Source organism: Phocoena phocoena, chromosome 19 (assembly GCF_963924675.1).
Source record: "Phocoena phocoena chromosome 19, mPhoPho1.1, whole genome shotgun sequence".
NCBI lineage: Eukaryota > Metazoa > Chordata > Mammalia > Artiodactyla > Phocoenidae > Phocoena > Phocoena phocoena.
In genome coordinates, this window is record NC_089237.1 from 48,677,792 (window position 1) to 48,698,629 (window position 20,838).

Genomic DNA, 20,838 nt, shown 5'->3' on the forward strand with positions numbered 1-20,838 from the left:
CATATATACAGTGAAATATTACTCAGACATAAAAAAGAACAAAATAATGCCATTTGCAGCAACATGGATGGACCTAGAGATTGTCATACTAAGTGAAGTAAGTCAGACAAAGACAAATATATGATATCGCTTATATGTGGAATCTAAAAAGAAAAAATGGTACAAATGAACTTACTTACAAACGAGAAATAGTCACACATGTAGAAAACAAACTTTTGGTTGCCGGGGGAAGGGGGGTGGGTGGGAATTGGGAGACTGGGATTGACTATATATATACACACACTACTATATATAAAATAGATAACTAATAATGACCTACTGTATAGCACAGGCTACTCTACTCACTACTCTGTAATGACCTATATGGGAAAAGAATCTAAAAGAATGGATATATGTATAACTGATTCACTTTGCTGTACACTTGAAACACAACATTGTAAATCAACTACATCCCAATAAAAATTTAAAAGAAAGAAAAGAAAAAAAAATCAATTGTATTTCTGCATGAAATACTTCGGGATACACTTAACAAAGCAGATACAAAATCTATACAGCAAAAACTACAAACTTGCTAAAATTTTAAAAGACCTAAATAGGGACTTCCCTGGTGGTCCAGTGGCTAAGACTCCATGCTCCCAATGCAGGGGGCCATGTTCGATCCCCGGTCAGGGAACTAGATACCACATGTCACAACTAAGAGTTCACATGCCACAACTAAAAGATCCCGCATGTCACAAGTAAAGATCCCAAATTCTGCAACTAAGACCCAGCGCAGCCAAATAAATAAATACGTAAATATTTTTTAATAAATAAATAAAATTAAAAGACTTAGAGAAATATACCATATTAATGGAAGACTCAGTATTGTTAAGATGTCATTTCTCCTCAAATTAATCTACATATTCACTGTAATTCCACTCAAAATCACAGTAGGCTTTTTTGTAGAAACTGTGTCAAAATGACTTGAAAAGACCTCAAAAAGCCTACACAATTTTTAAAAGAAAAGCAAAGTTAGAAGACTTACACTGCATGATTTTAGGACTTACTATACAGCAATAATCAAACTGTGATATCAGCATAAGGTAGACATATAGATCAATGTAACAATACAGAGTCCTCAAAGACACCTACAATAGGTTGGTCAACAGATTTTCAACAGAAGTTCCAAGGTAATTCAGTAGAAAAAGTTTAGTGTCTTCAACAAATGATGCTGGAACAATATGCTACAACCCAGATCAACCTTTTTTTTAAATTTATTTTTGGCTGTGTTGGGTCTTCATTGCTGCACGCAGGCTTTCTCTAGTTGCGGCGAGTGGGGGCTACTCTTTGTTGCGGTGTGAGGGCTTCTCATTGCGGTGGCTTCTCTTGTCATGGAGCAAGGGCTCTAGGCACTCAGGCTTCAGTAGTTGTGGCTCATGGGCTTAGTTGCTCCACAGCATATGGGATCTTCCCGGACCAGAGCTCGAACCCATGTCCCCTGCGTTGGCAGGCGGATTCTTAACCACTGCACCACCAAGGAAGCCCAACCCAGATCACTCTTAAAAACATTATGTCAAGTGAAAAAAGCCATAACAAAAGAACACATATTGTATTATCTCATTTTCATGAAATGTCCAGAAAAGGCAAGTTCATAGGGACAGAAAGTAGATTAGTAGTTGCCTGGGTGTGGGGCTGGGAAAGGGGAGTGTCTCCTAATGGGTACAAGATTTCTTGCTGAGGTGATGGAAATGTTCTAAAATTATACTATGGGGGACTTCCCTGGTGGCACAGTGGATAAGACTCCGCACTCCCAATGCAGAGGTATGGGATTTGATCCCTGGTCAGGGATCTAGATCCCACATGCATGCACAATTAAGAGTTCACATGCCGGGCTTCCCTGGTGGCGCAGTGGCTGAGAGTCCGCCTGCCGATGCAGGGGACACGGGTTCGTGCCTCGGTCTGGGAGGATCCCACGTGCTGCGGAGTGGCTGGCCCATGAACCATGGCCGCTGAGCCTGTGCTCCGCAGAGGGAGAGGCCACATTAGTGAGAGGCCCACATACCGCAAAAAAAAAAAAAAAAAAAAAAAAAGAATTCACATGCCACAACTAAAGAGCCGGCAAGCTGCAACTAAAAAGCCCACCTGCTGCCACTAAGACCCAGCACAACCAAATAAACAAATTTTTTAAATTATTAAAAAAAGAAAATTACACTACAATGATGGCTGCACAACTCTAAACATACTGACTGTACACCTAAAATGAGTAAGTAGGTTTTATGATATACAAATTAAGCCTCAATAAATCTGCCATAAAAAATATACTTTCACATGTGGGGGGGAGGAAAAGCAGAGACTAAGTCCTTGGAAATTAGAAATAAAATTGCTGGGACTTCCCTGGTGGCGCAGTGGTTAAGAATCCCCCTGTCAATGCAGGGGACACGGGTTCGAGCCCTGGTCTGGGAAGATCCCACATGCCACGAAGCAACTAAGCCTGTGAGCCACAACTACTGAGCCCGTGTGCCACAACTACTGAAGCCCGAATGCCTAAGGCCTGTGCTCCACAACAAGAGAAGCCACCGCAATGAGAAGCCCGTGCACCACAACAAAGAGTAGCCCCCACTCGCCACAACTAGAGAAAGCCTGTGCACAGCAACGAAGACCCAACACGGCCAAAAATAAATTAATTAATTTTAAAAATCATCATAGCGTTTCTTCAAAAAACAAATTTTAAAAATTGCCAAAATGAAAACTAAAATGGCCAGTCTAAACAAACAAAGAAAAAAAAACAGGCATGGCTGAAGACCAAGTCACTAATACGGAAAAAAAATGTGTAGGGAATCTCCACAATATAGTAACAAAAGACAGAAAATGGACAACGGAAATAAGGAGAAAGAAAAGTGATCAAATACATGACTAGTAGAAGTTCCAAACACAATGTAGGGGAATGAAGATGACGACAAAATAATAAAAGAAGGAAATTTCTGAGCTAAAGACAAACCTAAGCCTTCAGCCTAAAAGAGCCCATTGAGAGTCTAAAACAACGAATAAAAAAAGTTTACACTTAAGAGACACATATGGGTAAAATTTTATAACTCTGAGTATGAAGAATATCCTTTAGAACTTCAAAAATGTATCTACACAGGAAGTAAAATTAGACTGACATGAGTAATTCTCCTTCACTGTCTTCTCATAAGGAATTCTGGACACTACAGACAATGAAACAATGACATCAAAGTTTCATGCGGAAAAGATTTTCAACCCAGAATTCAATTCTCAGGAAAGCTAACAATCAAATGTGAGGACAAAATAAAGGCATTTTTCAATATGCAAGGACTCAAAATTTACCACCCACACACTCTTTATAAAATTTAAGAAATACTAGAAATAGGACAATATGGGTTATGAGAAAATAGCTGCATATGAGCCAGAATAACTAAGTGAAGGTGAAGGAAGTAAGACTTTGTTTGATACTTAAAGACTCTCCTTCAATAGACACAGTTTCAGTGATGAGAACTACAGGGCCTATTTAGGTACAAAATTGTTATTTGGTATTACAATGACTACATTAACATAATTATATAAATGCTGTTTTCTGGCTCTTTTTTGAGACAAGACAAAACATTATTTCAGTTATAAAAAAGAATATAAATGTTATAAACCCTGATAATATAAAAACAATTAACAAAAGCTGCATGGGGGGGGAAATCACTGAACAGTAAGTGATCTAATTTTTTTACCTTTCATGGCAAAAACTCCTATGTAAGGTTGATAAATCATTTTAATAATTAAGCCAACCATCAGAAGAGCTACAAATATATAACAAAAATCAGGAAAGGGAATTAGTGTTATAAAAGTCTTCATCTTTCACAGTGAGAAGTTAAAGTCATGAATTAAGAGCTATCATATAAACTATAGTGGTAACCATGAGCATGAACTATAAATTCCCTCTGGAGATGGAAAAGGAAGGGGGTGAGTGGATGGGAGACTTACTTTTCATTTTATTCTCTTTGGTAGAATTTATATATTTGCCATGAATATGCAATATTTTTATAATTTAAAGAAGTGTTTTAATAAAAATTGAATTTTGTTTTAGCCATACAATGGAATACTGTGTTTGAAAAGAACAAAATAAGTTTCTACATACCAATACATAAAGATGCCTACACTATATTAAGTGAAAAATCGAGATGCAGAACAATGCATTAGGATGGTACTATGTTTACAATAAAATGTGTGGTACAGCCACCGTGGAAGACAATTTGGCAGTTTCTTATCAAGTTAAACACAGTCTTACCATACAATCAGCAATCATACTCCTAGGTATTTATTCAAGGTAACTGAAAACTTTACTTTCACACAAAAGCCTGTATACAAATGTTTACAGCAGCTTTACTCATAATCACTAAAAATAGGAAACAACCAAGATATCCTTTAACATAGGAACAGATAAGTAAACCGTGGTACAACGGAATGTATACACTAGAAAGTATATAGTGGAATACTGTTCAGTGATAAAAAGGAACAGGTTACTGATTCATGTAACAAATGTAGATGAATTTTAAATGCATATTTCTAAGTGAAAGACGCCAGACCCTACCTAAAAGCTACATATGACAAATTCAGGGAGAAGGCAAAACTGCAGAGACAGAAAATAGATCAGTGGTTGCAGGGACTGGTGGAGAAGGGAGTGGTCAACTGCAAGGGGGACACACGGGGGAATTAAAAATCGACAAGGATGGAATGAAGACTATGACAAATGAATCTAACTGTATTACAAATGTATGACATAACCTCACTGAAGGGGTTGGGGGGGGTGGGAGGCTGACTTAAGTAAGGTTGGAAATCAATATTTGTAAACTGAAAAGGACAAAGAACTGTATATAAACACTGTATTCTAGTTATAAACTTGTTTCCCACAAGGGTATGAGTTAAAAATTCTAAAACTGCTTTTAAACAACTGGTAGGGGCCAGGTTTCTCACTGTCAGAGAGGGAAGTTACAAGGAAACAAGAAGGGAAGACTAGAATGAACATTCTGCTACTTGATTAGAGTCAGAAACATCAGTATGAACCTAGGGGTAGCTTAATACATATACAGATGGATATACAGAAACATTATAGATATGTATATACCTAAGTTAAAATACACATATTGCCTACTGCTGTCCTATAAGGTAATGACACTCCAGTAGCAACGAGCACTTTCAATGCTCAGATCTTGGTTTCTAGATACTATTCTGGGAGAAACAGCTGACTCCAGGGCTGAGACAGAGAAAATACAAGATAGGTCTGACACATCCTGTAGTCATCAGAAAATAAGGAAGTGCTTAAAAACTAAAAGGTTGACTGCATGTCAAAGCAACATCAGAGCCAAGTTGAAAGAACTCTCAATGACCAAAGCTGGAACAATTTAGGGACAAAATGAATGACATAAGGAACAAAATAAATATATGATGATTAATTTATGTCTACTTTGCTGGGCCACAGTACCCAGATATGTTGTCAAACATTACTCCAGATGTTTCTGTGAAGGGATATTTTTAAAATGAGATTACAATTTAAATCAGCAGACTTTTAGTAAAGCAGATCACCCTCCATAATGTGAGTGGGCCTCATTCAATCAGTTGAAGGCCTTAATTTTTAAAAAGACTGACCTCCCCCAAGAGGAAATTCTGCCAGCACACTGCCTTAGGAATTGTACTACAACACTGACTAGTCTCTAGGGTGCCAGGCTACCCTGCAAAACTTGGACTAGCCATGCCCTACAATCACATGACATATAGATATACCTGTATATCCATCCTATTGGTTCTGTTTCTCTGCAGAACCCTGCCAAATACAGATTTTAACCCCCAAAATATAAAATATGTAAGCCCATACTGAGTAAATTATTGAATTAACAAATAAATGGGAGAAGTGACAAGTCTTCCTTACAGATGAATTCCAAATGATGTAGGTAGTGTCCCCTTCAGTAGGTGGGGCCTAGTCCCTCCTTCCCACATGAGTATGGGCTGGACTTCGTTAAGTGAGTAGCTTACAAAGATAAGGGTAGAAGAGAAAAACAGTAACTTTACAGTGGAGAAACCTGATCACCACTGCCTTAACCAAGGGATCATGGTTCACATCACCAGTGTTGTTGTGTGGTTATCGACTGGCATGGCATGTGATAAGAAGGGCATTTCACCTCTGTGGTATCCTTTCTGAAAACCCCAGTCTAATCAAGAGAAAAACATTAGACAACCCCAATTTGAGAGACATCCTACAAAATACCTGAGAGGTATTCCCCAAAATTGTAAGACACAAAAAACAAGGAAACTCTTGAGAAATTCTCCAAGAACAGACAAGACTTAGGACAACTAAATGCAATGTGATATCCCAGATGGGCACCTGGAACAGAAAAATGGACATTAGGTAAAAACTATGGAAATCTGGGATTTCCTTGGCGGTCCAGTGGTTAAGACTCCGAGCTTCCACTGCAAGGGGTGTAGGTTCGATCCCTGGTCGGGGAACTAAGATTCCACGTGCCATGCGGCACAGCCAATAAATAAATAAATAAATATGGAAATCTGAATAAAGTATGGACTTCAGTTAATAATAATCTATCGGGACTTCCCTGGTGGCACAGTGGTTAAGAATCCGCCTACCAATGCAGGGGACACGGGTTCAAGCACTGGTCCAGGAAGATCCCATATGCCGCAAAGCAACTAAGCCTGTGTGCCACAACTACTGAGCCCGAGTGCTGCAACTACTGAAGCCTGTGTGTTACAGCCTGTGCTCCACAACAAGAGAAGCCACCGCAATGAGAAGCCCGCGCACTGCAATGAAGAGTAGCTCCCACTTGCCGCAACTAGAGAAAGCCCACGCACAGCAACAAAGAAGGCCCAATGCAGCCAAAAATAATAAGTTAAAAATATATATATACTGATTCATTAATTGTGACAAATGAGCCATACTAATGTAACATGTTAGTACAATAATGGGGAAACTGGGTGCGGGGAATATAGGAATTCTACTATCTTCAGAATTTTTCTGTAAATCTAAAACTTTTCTAAAATTAAAAGTTTATTTAAAGAAAAAAAGGCCTAGCACAGTGGCACTGCTTCCCCCAACAGCCATACCATATGCCTTAGAACCTGAAGAGGGCAGCAGGAAGCACAGCACCCTCACTGTGCCACTGCTGCACCTGCAAGAGTTAAATATAAACCAAACTGGTTAATTACAGTTTTGTTCTTTTCCCACCAGGCAAATGCTAAGGGCAGAAGTTGCAGCAAAGGTATAATCCTAAGGGAGAGATGTAAAAACAACCAGAAGAGACTTTGAAGATACAGTATTTCCCTGGGGAATTACCACACCACAGAGGTCCACAAGAGTTTGAATAAAGCACAGTCCAAACTCCTAGACTGCTAATGATGACAATATAAACCACCCTATGCACTACTAAATACAAAAAATAAATATTATCCTACGAGGTAAAAAAGTATTAAAAGGAGGTCTCAGAGTAACACCCTTCTCTACATAAGCCTTGAAATAGACATATTTTAGTTTTAGAATCCTACAGCGTAGAAGATGAGCAACAGACAAACTCAAAATATCAGATGAGGCCACAAGCAATAGTAGTTACCCTTCCAAAAGTCACAAAGTTTTCAGAATTTAACAGTGTACTATTGTATAAAAAGCAGTAGTTTTGGTAATAAGATGACCTGAGTTTAAAATCAAGTTTAAGGGCTTCCCTGGTGGCACAGTTGGTTAAGAATCCGCCTGCCAACGCAAGGGATACGGGTTCGAGCCTTGGTCCGGGAAGATCCCACATGCCGCGGAGCAACTAAGCCTGTGCGTCACAACTATTGAGCCTGTGCTCTAGAGCTCGCGAGCCACAACTACTGAGCCCACACGCCTACAGCCTGTGCTCCGCAACAAGAAGCCACCGCAGTGAGAAGCCCGCGCACCACAACAAAGCATAGCCCCGGCTCGCCGCAACTAGAGAAAGCCTGCACACAGCAACAAAGACCCAACGCAGCCAAAAAAATAATTTTTAAAAGCTTAAAAAAATATATTGTAATAAATTCAATAAAGACTTTAAAAGTGGTCCGCATCAGGAAAAAAAAAGGGTTCTTCCTTTCAGAATTTCAATTTACAAAAAAGGCAAAATGCAATGAAAAAATAATCAAATGTTAAGAAGCTACAAAGGGATGGCTGATGTTTGTATCATGTTTTATCTTTTCCAAATCTACAATAGACATGTTCATTTGTAATTAGGAAAGTTGTATTTTAAAACATACACATTCCACTTTCCTTTAGAATACCGATTTAGGGTTACCTGACATCTGTTTTAAGAACATTTAACTCACCCGCAAAAACATAAGAAAATCAAAAAAAAACAACAAACATAAGAAAATCAAAGAACATATGACCCCCCAGACACCCCAGGACCCAAGTAGGAAAGGAATAATTGGATTAACACATTTTTACAGTCTCTATATAGACCTAATATAAATACTGTTAAAGAACAGGCTCAGCGAGTAATGAAATCTAGCTGTCTTGGTTCTGCTATTGTGAATAAGCCAAACTGAGTTTCCTCCTCTGAAAAATGTGGTTAACCACCTTGGTAGGAAACCTAAGATAGCTAAGGTTGAGGACCGGAAAGAAACTTTGAAGACATTAAAAAAAAAAAGAAAGAAAGAAAAAAAAGTAGAAAAAGGGACTTCCCTGGTGGCACAGTGGTTAAGAATCTGCCTGCCAATGCAGGGGACACGGGTTCGAGCCCTGGTCCGGAAAGATCCCACATGCCGTGGAGCAACTAAGCCCGTGCGCCACAACTACTGAACCTGCGCTCTAGAGCCCGTCAGCCACACTACTGAGCCCATGTGCCACAACTACTGAAGCCCACGCGCCTAGAGCCCATGCTCCGGAACAAGAGAAGCCGCCGCAATGAGAAGCCCGGGTACCACAACGAAGAGTAGCCCCCGCTCACTACAACTAGAAAAAAGCCCACGCGCAGCAATGAAGACCCGATGCAGCCAAACATAAATAAATTTATTTTTTTTTTTTTAAAAAGTAAAAAAAGCTTTAAAAGGTGGGGGGAGAAAACCTTTAATTTTTGAGGTAATTTATAAAGAGTTAGAAAAACTAGTCATAGTAAAGTAGTCCATTAGAGAAACTGCTTTGAGAGAAAAATAAGGACCTTGCTGAGACACTGAGGGTGCCCAACAAGTATCATTTGGTCAGCTATACTGTAAATAAGTGAAGGGGGGAGGGGGTGTGGTATAAGGGCAAGAATGTCTACACTACTGTGGTGAAGTATATATATTCTAATTATCAACCAATATTTATTTATAAAAGTCTACGCTCCCCACTAGAAGGGGAAGCCAGGAATTGTATCATGAATCTTTGTATCCCCGGGGCCTGGCATATAGAAGGAATTAAATGTTTACTGAACGGAAGTATTCTAATTGTTTCACTTTCTACCTTAAAAGGTTCAGTTCACATGTGCTTAAATCCTGTGTGTGGGGGGGAGATCCAGAATGGTAATTTTAATCCATTCAATAAGTATTTACTGGTTGCTTGCTGTTTCTGTCACCCTTCTAGGCATCTGTGATATGTCAGTTAATAAACAAAACCAAAAATCTCTGTCCTTATGGAGAGACCGTAGTCTAATATCATTCTCCACTCTGCCCAAAGCAATGCTGAAGTGTGGTCCCTTAACTGGTGCCAATCCACCAAACTGTTAATGGTCCCTGACCACCAGCCAAAGGAAGCATTTTGAAACTCAGATAGCAATTTGATAGTCATTTTATATGATGAACCTAATATTATAAATATGGGCTCAAATCTGTCTTTATTTCATTTTTCTAATAATTCATTTTTTATTGCTTTTTAAAATATTATATAATGAATTGAACTTTTTTTTTTAATATTTATTTATTTATTTGGCTGCATCGGGTCTTCGTTGCCGCACATGGGATCTTTCAGTTGCGGCATTCAAACTCTTAGTTATGGCATGTGGGATCCAGTTCCCCAACCAGGGAATCGAACCTGGGCCCCCTACATTGGAAGCATGGAGTCTTAGCCATTGGACCACCAGGGAAGTCCCTGGAAAATTTTTTTTAATTGGTCTTTCACCACAGATAATGAGAAGCACGGGTCCCACATACTTCGGATCACATCACTTCCCCCCTCCTCAGTGACTCTATTCTTCAGTATCTTTATGGTATTCCACAAATAAAACCAACCTTTCCAAATATTATTTTCCCACTAGTTCAGTTTATCATATACTCCAACCACACTGAATTGTTTTCAGAACAAGCTTTCTGTCTTGCTCGTTCTTTTCCCTCAGCCTTAAATACTTTCCTATTTTATGTGATCAAATTTTACATATCCTTTAAAAGTCAAGCACAAATGCCACCAACTCCTCAAAAGCCCTCCAGGTAGAAGAAGCAAGCTTTCCCTGACTTTCTCTGATACAGTATTTTAAAGCAGCCCTCTGAGGATTTTCTACAGACTACAGAGTTCCTAGAATACAAGAATAACTTATTCATCTGGCATCCCTATAGACTATACAAAACAGGCATCAAATTTGCTGAATGATGTAAGAGACAGTATTATATGTGCATAAATGAGCTTCACTCAAGAGATCAGAAAAACCTCCAAAATTATACCCAAAATTGTATGCATTTTTCTCAGGAGAAGGTCGTTAATGCTTACTAAATTCTCAAAGGAGTCTAAGAAGCCCCCAAATGTTAAAGAAACTACTGATATGGAAAGGACTTGGGTTTCATCGGCAGACAGATATATTTCTGCCAGCCAGCTCCATCAGGGTTACCTTGGTGAAATACCAGATATAATATAAACCTTAATTTCCTTATCTCAAAAAGGTGATAATATTTACTCCAAACATTTGCTGTAAGAACTGAATGTGACCACATATGGAAAGTCTAGGATCATGAAGAGTAACCTGTTTCCTTCCTGCCCTCTTCCCTCTTTTATATGTTAGTGAAGTAAGCAGACTTAAGTTCTTTACAAAATTTTTTTAATTACAAATTACTGCCATCCCTTGAAAGTTGTGCCCAGACCACTTTCTTGGAAATCTTCAACAGGGTTATTTGTCTTTCATAAATATCTATTTGTTTTAAATCTGTCAACTTTAGACTTCTGTAATGCTAAGTAATTCTAATTACTGTTTTTTCTACACTGCTAAATGCAAAGGTTGTTTTTTAATATATAGCTTAATGCTCTTAAAAGAACTGACATCTTGATCCTGCTGTATCTAAAATATAGTCCTTTTCCTATAAAGCTTTCCCTGACTTCACTGTACTCTCCCATAATTAATCACTCCTTCCTCAGTGCTACCTTCTGCTTCCACATGTATGTTTTATACTTATACTGCATTATACTTATACTGCAATATGTACTTATGTTGCATTATAACTTTGTTTACATGTCCATCAACGCCTACAAAATGTAGCACCTCAAGGCAGGAATACCATATCAATTATCTTTGCATTCCCCCAGCATTTCTCAACGCAACTCAAGAGCTCAATAAATGAGCTTTTTTTTTTTTTTTTGCGGTACGCGGGCCTCTCACTGTTGTGGCCTCTCCCGTTGCGGAGCACAGGCTCCGGACGCGTAGGCTCAGCGGCCGTGGCTCACAGGCCCAGCCGCTCCGCGGCATGTGGGGTCTTCCCGGACCGGGGCACGAACCCGTGTCCCCTGCATCAGCAGGCGGACTCTCAACCACTGCGCCACCAGGGAAGCCCAATAAATGAGCTTTTATACTGATCCTCTCTTCCATTTTCCAAACGACAACACAAGAAGTTTAAAGGAGGATTATTTAAAATTAAGATGGAATTTCTACCTCAAACTACAGATTTCTCAATTCCAACTTCCTATTCCTTGAAAGTGTTGTTATGGCAATTATGTTGCTATGTTTGTAACTATGAATAGTAAGTTTAAAAAGGAGTTCTCTACATGAAAAAAGACTGATAAAAATGCTCTGGTTAGGGCTTCCCTGGTGGCGCAGTGGTTGAGAGTCTGCCTGCCCATGCAGGGGACACGGGTTCGTGCCCCGGTCCGGGAAGATCCCACATGCCGCGGAGCGGTTAGGCCCGTGAGCCATGGCCGCTGAGCCTGCGCGTCCGGAGCCTGTGCTCTGCAACGGGAGAGGCCACAACAGTGAGAGGCCCGAGTACCGCAAAAAAAAAAAAAAAAAAAAAAAAAAATGCTCTGGTTACAAGTGACTCTTTAAAATTTTTTATTTTAATACACAGATTTATAGGGCAATGGAAAAAACAGATCAGAAAGATCTCCTATACCCTTTACCCAGTTTCTCTCAATGCTAACATCCTGCATCACTATCGTATAATAGCGAACCCAAGAAATTGGCATTGGTACAATCCACACACTTTATTCCTATTGTATCACTCTTATTTGTGTGTGTGTATAGCTCTATGCAATTTTATCACATTTGCAGATTTATGTAACCACTATAAGACAGAAACAGTTCCATAACCACAAAGATCATTTACGTAGCCGCCTTATAGCAACACACTATTACCATCCTTAATCCCTAAAAACCACTAATCTATTCTCCATCTCTACAATTTTGTCATTTCAAGAATTTTATAAGGGTGTTAAGACCATTCAATGGGGAAAGGGAAGTCTCTTCAACAAATGGTGTTGGGAAAACTGGATATTCATACAGAAAAGAATGAAGTTGAACCCTCATCTTATATGACATACAAAAATTTACCCACAATGGATTAAAGACCTAACGTGAGACCTAAACTATAAAACTACTAGAGAAGGTTTGTGATATTGGACTTAGCACTGATTTCTTGGATGTGACACCAAAAGCACAGGAAACAAAAGCAAAAATAGACACCTGGAACTACATCAAACTTAAAAACTTTTATGCAAAGGACATAATCAGAGTTAAAAGGCAACCTATGGAAAGGGAGAAAATATTTGCAAATTATGTGTCAGATAAAAGGTTAATATTCATAGTAATAAAGAATATATACAACTTAACAACAAAAAATCAAATAACCTGATTTTAAAAACAGGTAAAGGACCTGAATCAACACTTTGCCAAAGGTGATCTACCAAGGCCAACGAAGATGGGAAAAGTTGCTTAATGTCAGTAATAATCAGAGAAATGCAAATCAAAACCATATCACCTCACATCAATCAGGATGGCTACAATTAAAAAACAAGTGTTGGAGAACAAGTGGAGAAACTGGAGCCCTGTACACTGTTGGTGGGATTGTAAAATAGTGCTACTGCTTTGGAAAACAGTATGGAGGTCGCTCAAAAGCATTAAAAATAAAACTTCTCAATACAGATGCACTACTCTGGTGGAGGATGTTGATATTGGGGGAAGCTAAGCTTGTGTGGGGGCAGGGGGTACTATGGGAAATCTCTGTATCTTACTCAATTTTGTTGTGAATTTAAAACTGTTGTAAAGAGAATTCCCAGGTGGTCCAATGGTTAGGACTTGGCGCTTTCACTACTGGGGCCCAGGTTCAATCCCTGGTCAGGGAACTAAGATCCCACAAGCCATGCCGCGTGGCCAAAAAATAAAATAAAATAATAAAATAAAACAGAAAAAAATAAAGAAAAATAAAACGGCTCTAAAAATAAGGGTTTTTTTTTAAAAAACAGAACTACCATATGACCCAGCAATCCCACTTCTGGGTATATATTCAAAAGAATTGAAAGCAGGATTTTGAAGAGATATCTGCACATCCATGTTCATAGCAGCAATAATCACAATAGCTAACAGGTGAAAGCAACCCAAATGCATCTACAGATGAATGGAATAACAAAATGTGGTATATACAGACAATGGAGTATTATTCAGCCTTAAAAGGAAGGAAATCCTGTCATATGCTACAACATACATTACACTAATGAGCCAGTCACAAAAAGACAAAATACTGTATGAATTTACTTATATGAATGAAAAGCAGAGAAACAGTAAAACAGTTGTTAGCAGCAGCTAGGTCAAGGGGGAAAGGGAGAGTTGTTTAATGGGTATAGAGTTTCAGTTTTTCAAGATGAGAGAGCTGGAGATTTGTTTCACAACAATGTGAATATACTTAACGCTACTGAACCATACACTTAAAAATGGTTAAGATGGTCAATTTTATGTTTTTTACCACACAGAAAAAACAATTTTATATAAATGGAATCATAGAATATGCAACATTTTGAGATTAACTTTTCATTCAGCATAATTCTTTTGATATCATCTAAGTTGTTTTGTGTATCAATGGTATATTTCTTTTTATTGCTGAGTAGTATATTCCATGGTATGGATGTACCACAGTTTACTCATCCATTGAAGGACATCTGGGTTGTTTCCAGTTTGCAGTTATTACTAATAAAGCTACTATGAACATTTGCATGTAAGTTTTTATGAGGATATAAGTTTTCATTTCTCTAAAATAAATGTCCAAATGTGTACTTGATGGGTTGTATGGTAAGTGTATATTTAAACAAGAAACTGCAAACTGCTTCCACACTGACTGTACCATCTTACATTCCTACCAGCAATGTATGAGAGATGAAGTTTTTCTGCCTCCCCTGACCAGCATCTGGTGTTAATTTCTTTTAATTTAACTATTCTATATAGGTATGTGGTGATATCTTACTGCGGTTTCAACTTTCATTTCGCTGGTGTTTAATGGTGTTGAACAACTTTTTATTTGCTTATTTGCCATCTGAAATGTCTTTTGCTCATTTTCTAAGCAGGCTGTTTTCTTTTACTGTTGAGTTTTGAAGAGTTCTTTGTATTTCCTAGATCAGTCTTTTGTCAGGTTGTTTGCAATTTTGTTCTTCCAGTTTGCAGCTTGTCTTTTCATTTGCCTTTCACAAAAGTTTTTTTTTTTTTGATGATGTCCAGTTTACCAATATTTCCTTTTATAGATCATTCTTTTGGCGCCATGTCTACTTTGCCTAGAATTACTTTGTCTTAAAATATAAACTGTAATTAAAATACACCTTATATAAGAAATTAATATAATTAAAGTGTAAGTACATTCAAAAGCAAATCAAAAGTGTCTTCTAATATAAAGGGCATTTTTAGGTTTTGTTGTTTATACTTTTAACAGATCCCTAACCAATGGACAAGAAAGGCGAAGAAAAGCAGAGAAGGAAGAGTAGCAGTTTTTCTAAGTTATTAGACATTAATATAGAACATCAATAAAAGGTAAACATTTCCACTTACAAAAATTAACTTTTCAAAAATATTCTAGAACTTAACATCATAAAGAAAAGTACACATCTCTAGCAACTGCAATAAACTACAGAATTTTTTCCTAGCTGTTTCTTTGAGGGCCAGAATCTATCAATGGAGCAGCACTGATAAAAATTTCTGATTTAGGGAATTCCCTGGCTGTCCAGTGGTTAGCATCCACACTTTCACTGCGAGGGCACAGGTCCAATCCCTGGTCAGGGAAGTAAGATCCCGCAAGCCACGTGGCACAGCCAAAAAAAAAAATTCTGATTTACTTGAATTAGCCTAATATTATCTTGCACTAGGTAAAAAAATTTTTAATTCTCTATTTTAACATGTATATCTCTTATTTCCTGAAGACGCATTTTATTCTTATTCCCTCGTTTATCTGTTCATACCAATAATTCATGTTCATTACCAAAATTTGCAAAATATTTGCTTTTTTTTATTTGTACTTTTCTGTGGCTGAAATGCCTTCAACCAAATATAACTATACTATGTTTACCTGGCCAGACTGGTTCCATAAGCATATACTATGCTTTCCTCTCTGAAAAGTTATTTCCTATAAACCAGTCAAGGATGGCATTAAACAGACTTTTGCAGGTCATCTAGTGTTTTAAATTCTAACAAAAATATTTCTCAATAATTTAGAAATGCAAAAATCCTTCATCCTGGGCTTCCCTGGAGGCGCAGTGGTTGAGAGTCCGCCTGCCGATGCAGGGGACACTGGTTCGTGCCCCGGTCCGGGAAGATCCCACATGCCGCGGAGCGGCTGGGCCCGTGAGCCATGGCCGCTGAGCCTGCACGTCCGGAGCCTGTGCTCCGCAACGGGAGAGGCCACAACAGTGAGAGGCCCGCGTACCACAAAACAAAAAAAATCCTTCATCCTAAATTGAAGTGAGTCCATTAAAATAAAAGAATGCTTAGCATTTTACGTGCTTGAAGCAAGAGCACATCCACACTACAATTTACAATAAATTAGCATGACCTCCTCAAAGAAACTTGCACTAAGGTAAACAAGATCAAATAACCCAAGGATTGAAAGTCTTCTTGATATATACAAACACTCTTCACCTGAAAAGTCAAAAAGCAACAATAATATAGTAGTAGTGAATGGATTTTCAGATTTTCCTCACTCGATATCACTCTATCAATAATGAAGGCATCTAATGTACATTTATATGCACACATATCACCAAATATAATGTGTATTAACTCAAACTATATGATAAAACCATATACTTTGGCACTACTTTATAGTAAGTACAGATTATACTAATATACTAATATGTACAAATTAGAGTTTACTTCAGTATTTTAATATATTAAGCAGTACTTGAGAAAGTGAGGTCTTCCATTACAAAAGACAAGTACGTTTCATTCTGACTTTATAAGTAATGGTAGTTTACTTTTGTATAAACAACTAAATTTCATTATATATCAAAAATATTCAGAGTAACACAAATTATAACTTAAAACATTTACTCCCTAATGTTAAGAAAATTCACTTACTCACTAAAAAACTAGACTTTTTTCCCAGCTTTACTGAGATAAAATTGACATATAACACTGCGTGTGTTTAAGGTATACACGATTCAATATATGTACATATTTTGAAATAAGATTCTGAAACATAACATCAGATGCATAATTCCTTGATGCTCCCTCCACTACAGGGATTACAAATCATCCAACACCCCTCCCTCAACCACAATGTCTGTTTCATTTATACTTTTTTTCTGACAGCATATAGTAGCTGCATTATTTCTATAACAGTGTAATGATTTCTGGATATAAAAATTCCCAAACTCTATTAAACAATTAGTAGCTTGATGAAATGTAAACTTACTTTTATAATTTTCTTCCATTTCTAAATATGTGGGTAAACAACTATTAGTATACAAATATTAATATTCTGCTCATCACCTAGAATCTTCTACCACTAGGGTATCCCTGTCAATAATCAATTATTCTATTTCTGCTACTTTAAGATTATTAATGAAATTTTATGTCAGAATGCCAATACATTCTAGAAAGGCCAATGAGAAATATTAAAAATTGGGCTTTCTTTGGCCCCATCTGGACATGTAGACTAATACTCTGAAGTGAGGCCAGGAATCTGTATTTTTAACATACTCCCAAGTGATTTTACTGCACATAAATCCGAGAAACACACATAACTAACTCATCACAACCTACTTACGTGTGTAGACAAGGAGACAAAGATTTGGGAATGTTGCAGATTACTTTAAAATATGCAATCAAAATTTCTACAGTAAAAGGAGTTCAATTATTTTATTGTTACTGCTTAAGAGATTCTTCTTGCTAGTTCGGGGATGACAGGTACCTATGAGAAAGCAACTGTGCTGTCAATGTTAAAAAAAACTCAAGTGATCTTAAAAAAAAAAATCCTCTTATTCTTTATAAATGTTTATCATAAAGTAAAAGTTAGTATGGTTAGAGTAGGGAATAAGTCCAATTAGTCCAACTTATTTTCTCACAGTTAACTGCTAACACAGAAAAGCTTAGCGCTACTTTCAATCTACGACATTCTGCAGAACGTTGGTCGTAAAGTGACAATGGCTAAAACATCTTTCTATTATTACCTTAAGAATATCACTTAGATTTTAATGTGCATTATTTCGTACATAAAATTTTATTAAGATGAGAACATTTCCCCAATCATTTTGGTAGTTACTGGATAAATTAAGCTCAAATATTTAAATTTATAAAACCATATTTCACAATTGTGTTAAACTGTTGCTCCCTGGAAGACAATATAGCCAATTAAAAACAACGAAGTCTCTAATAAGAAGGTCCTGAATATGAATCTAGCAGCACCACTTACTACCTGTGTGACCTTGGGCAAGTTATTGATACTCTCTTAGCCTCAATTTCCTTATTAGGAGGATTAAATGAGATAATATATGTAAAGCTCTCAGCGAAATGCTTGGTAGATGCTATGCTAGTCCTCAGTAAACGTTAGCCCGTATAAACATATATATAAACATACATAGCTATATAAACATATACAGTATAAGAAGCCACACAAGAAATTATTGATGATGGCTGCTTCCAAGAAAAGCAGCCTGGGTTGGGATGGAAAGACTAAACCTTTTTTATACTCTTTGTATTTTTAACCACTGCTTACAACACCTTTTCAAAAAAAAAAAAAATTAAATTATCTCCTGTACTGTGGGATTTCTTAGTGTTTAGCATTATGCACTGCAAAAACTGAACTGTGACTGCTGAATTCGCAAAGAAGTAAGTCATAGTCTAATAATACCCACAAAGAAATACACAACCTATCTGGTTTCATGAATCTGTTAGGTGTTCTTACTTGCTTCACAATGGCCATTATGGTCTTAACTAAAACACCTTAAACCAGAGTTTTCACCCTCAGATGACTATGTCCCTCAGGGGACATCTGGCAACAGAGACATTTTTGGTTGTCACAACTGAGGAGGTGTACTACTGGCATCTGGTGGGTAGGGGCCAAGAATGCTGCTAAACATTCTATTATGCATAGTATAGGCCTTTACAACAATAATCAGCCCAAAATATCAGTGGTGCTGAGGCTGAGAAACTCTGCAACCCAAGGAACCATTCTGCTTCACTCAGAAAGTCACCATGTTCTTCATTACAGTTACCAACAAAACACAACACACACACAATAAATTCTCCCCTCAAATAATGAAGTAAAATCTTTCAGGACTGGCAGACTAGGGTCTCAATAAATGTAACTATTGTTAGCCACTGTTGTTGTTAAGTTTCTGAAATTCTAGCAGCTAGAATGGCTTAGGTTTGTGTGTCTACTCAGTTCAATACATTTCAAGATTTTCAAAGCATTTATTATTAAGCCTTCCAAAAGTTCACTCTAAATTATTTCAAGAGACTACAGTTTACCATTCTTTCCTGTTTTCAAATGATATCTGAAAAACCAAAAAGCTCAAACAATGTACTACTAACGACTAAAATACAACAGGGCCTTTATTTCAGTATGTAGTTTTATCACGTCTTCCCAATAAACTTGATATTTTCACATTTTCCTTAATACACTGGCCTTGGTCTGTTTTATACATTTTGAGCATGTTAACCTTCAAAAATTTAAGAAAATATTAACAACAGTCCATTGTGTCTGATCAAAAAGACAAGAAAATTAATCAGCAGCTAAGTAACTTTATAATGAGGCATGAAAAATTACAAACTAAATCATTCTGTCCTCCAAACTTAAAGCATATCTTGGTGTGCCTTATCAAAAAGTCAACCATTAAGAAAGAGCTTTGGGAAATGTCTTATCAATATGTGGGATTAATCTTGTAAAAGAGCGCAAAACTGAACCAAGTGGCTATCAAAATTTACAGCCTGTTCACAAATAGGTTGGAAAGAATTTTGAAACACTGCTACTGATAACACTGTTATTAGTCATACTTTACTATCTTAGTAACTGCTTAACTTCTTTTACACCTTTAAAATATGTATCTTTCCCATTATGAAAGAGTTGAGTACTGTCTTAATACTGATTTAGTATTTTAATACTGTTTAACAGTCCACCACATAATTAAAACTTATTCTGATTTAAAGTATTCTTAGGGAGAAAAAAGAACATCTTAATTCCTTCCTCCAAAACCAAACAAACCAGAAAAATACACAGAAGAGTAACGTGTGTTTGCAAATATAAGATGCAATAAAGTTATTCTTTCACTGCTTGCCCAATACATTTGCGATGGACACAGGTATCACTAGAAATTCTCCATTCACTCCGTCACTCTCCCTGAGCATTTAGAACTTTAGTACTTGTCCAAACCTGCTTGCTCATGCTCTAATAATAAACCTAATTATACAACCTGTAACAGCCCCTGACAACCTTTTCCTTAAGAAGCCATAAAGGTGATTTAACTAACACCTCAACCTAAGTCTTAGTAAACCTATTTCAAAAATAGATGTCTTCATTTCAGCCTCTGGGTTCTGCCGAGGGCTCAGGGCCGCGGGCTGTGGAGTGGGGAGGTGAAGATCCGTCAGAACTGAGGAGGACACAGGCTGGGCGTTGGGCAGCAGTGCTTAACTGCTGGTTCATTTCTCTTTAAATCTGGCAGCACGTGGGGCGGCATTGTGAAGCCACCGACCCGCCTCCCCCCTTCCACTCCGCACACGTACGTCCCCGTCCCCACTGCGCATGCTCCACTCACACAGTCCTAGCAGAGTCGGAGCCAACCCCCTAAAAAGTCAACCTGGAAGCCGCAAACGGCCGGAGGCCGGGACAATGGGGGAGGGGGGACGCAGGCACCTCTGGGGAGGCAGACTGGCCACCGCCCCAAGCCAGAGCCCGCGGGCCTCAGCCCCGGGGACCCGCAGGCCTGCACAGGAGCCGGAGTCGCTCGGAGCACAAAGCCCCGAGCCGACCAGCGAGCGGCTCTCGGCTCGGCCCGCTCCTACCCTCCCCCAGCCGGGCGGCGCAGCCGGAGCCCGTGCCAGGCGGAGGCAGGCGAGGCGGCGTCCCGCGCCCCGCAGGGTTCTCAGACCCCGCGCGCCCGCGACGAGGCCGCGGAGGCCGGGGCTTTTGTTGTCCGCCACAACTCCGCGGACCCGACGCTGCCTGAGCAGAAGTTTGGCGCGCCTCACCCGGAGG

At 38.4% G+C, this 20,838-nt stretch overlaps 1 protein-coding gene across 1 annotated transcript in view; it reads right to left on the reverse strand.

Annotated features, from left to right (window-relative positions):
• The window catches only part of UBE2G1 (ubiquitin conjugating enzyme E2 G1), a 103,507-nt gene that overhangs the window by 81,743 nt on the left and 926 nt on the right, over window positions 1-20,838 (reverse strand). The window lies entirely within an intron of this gene.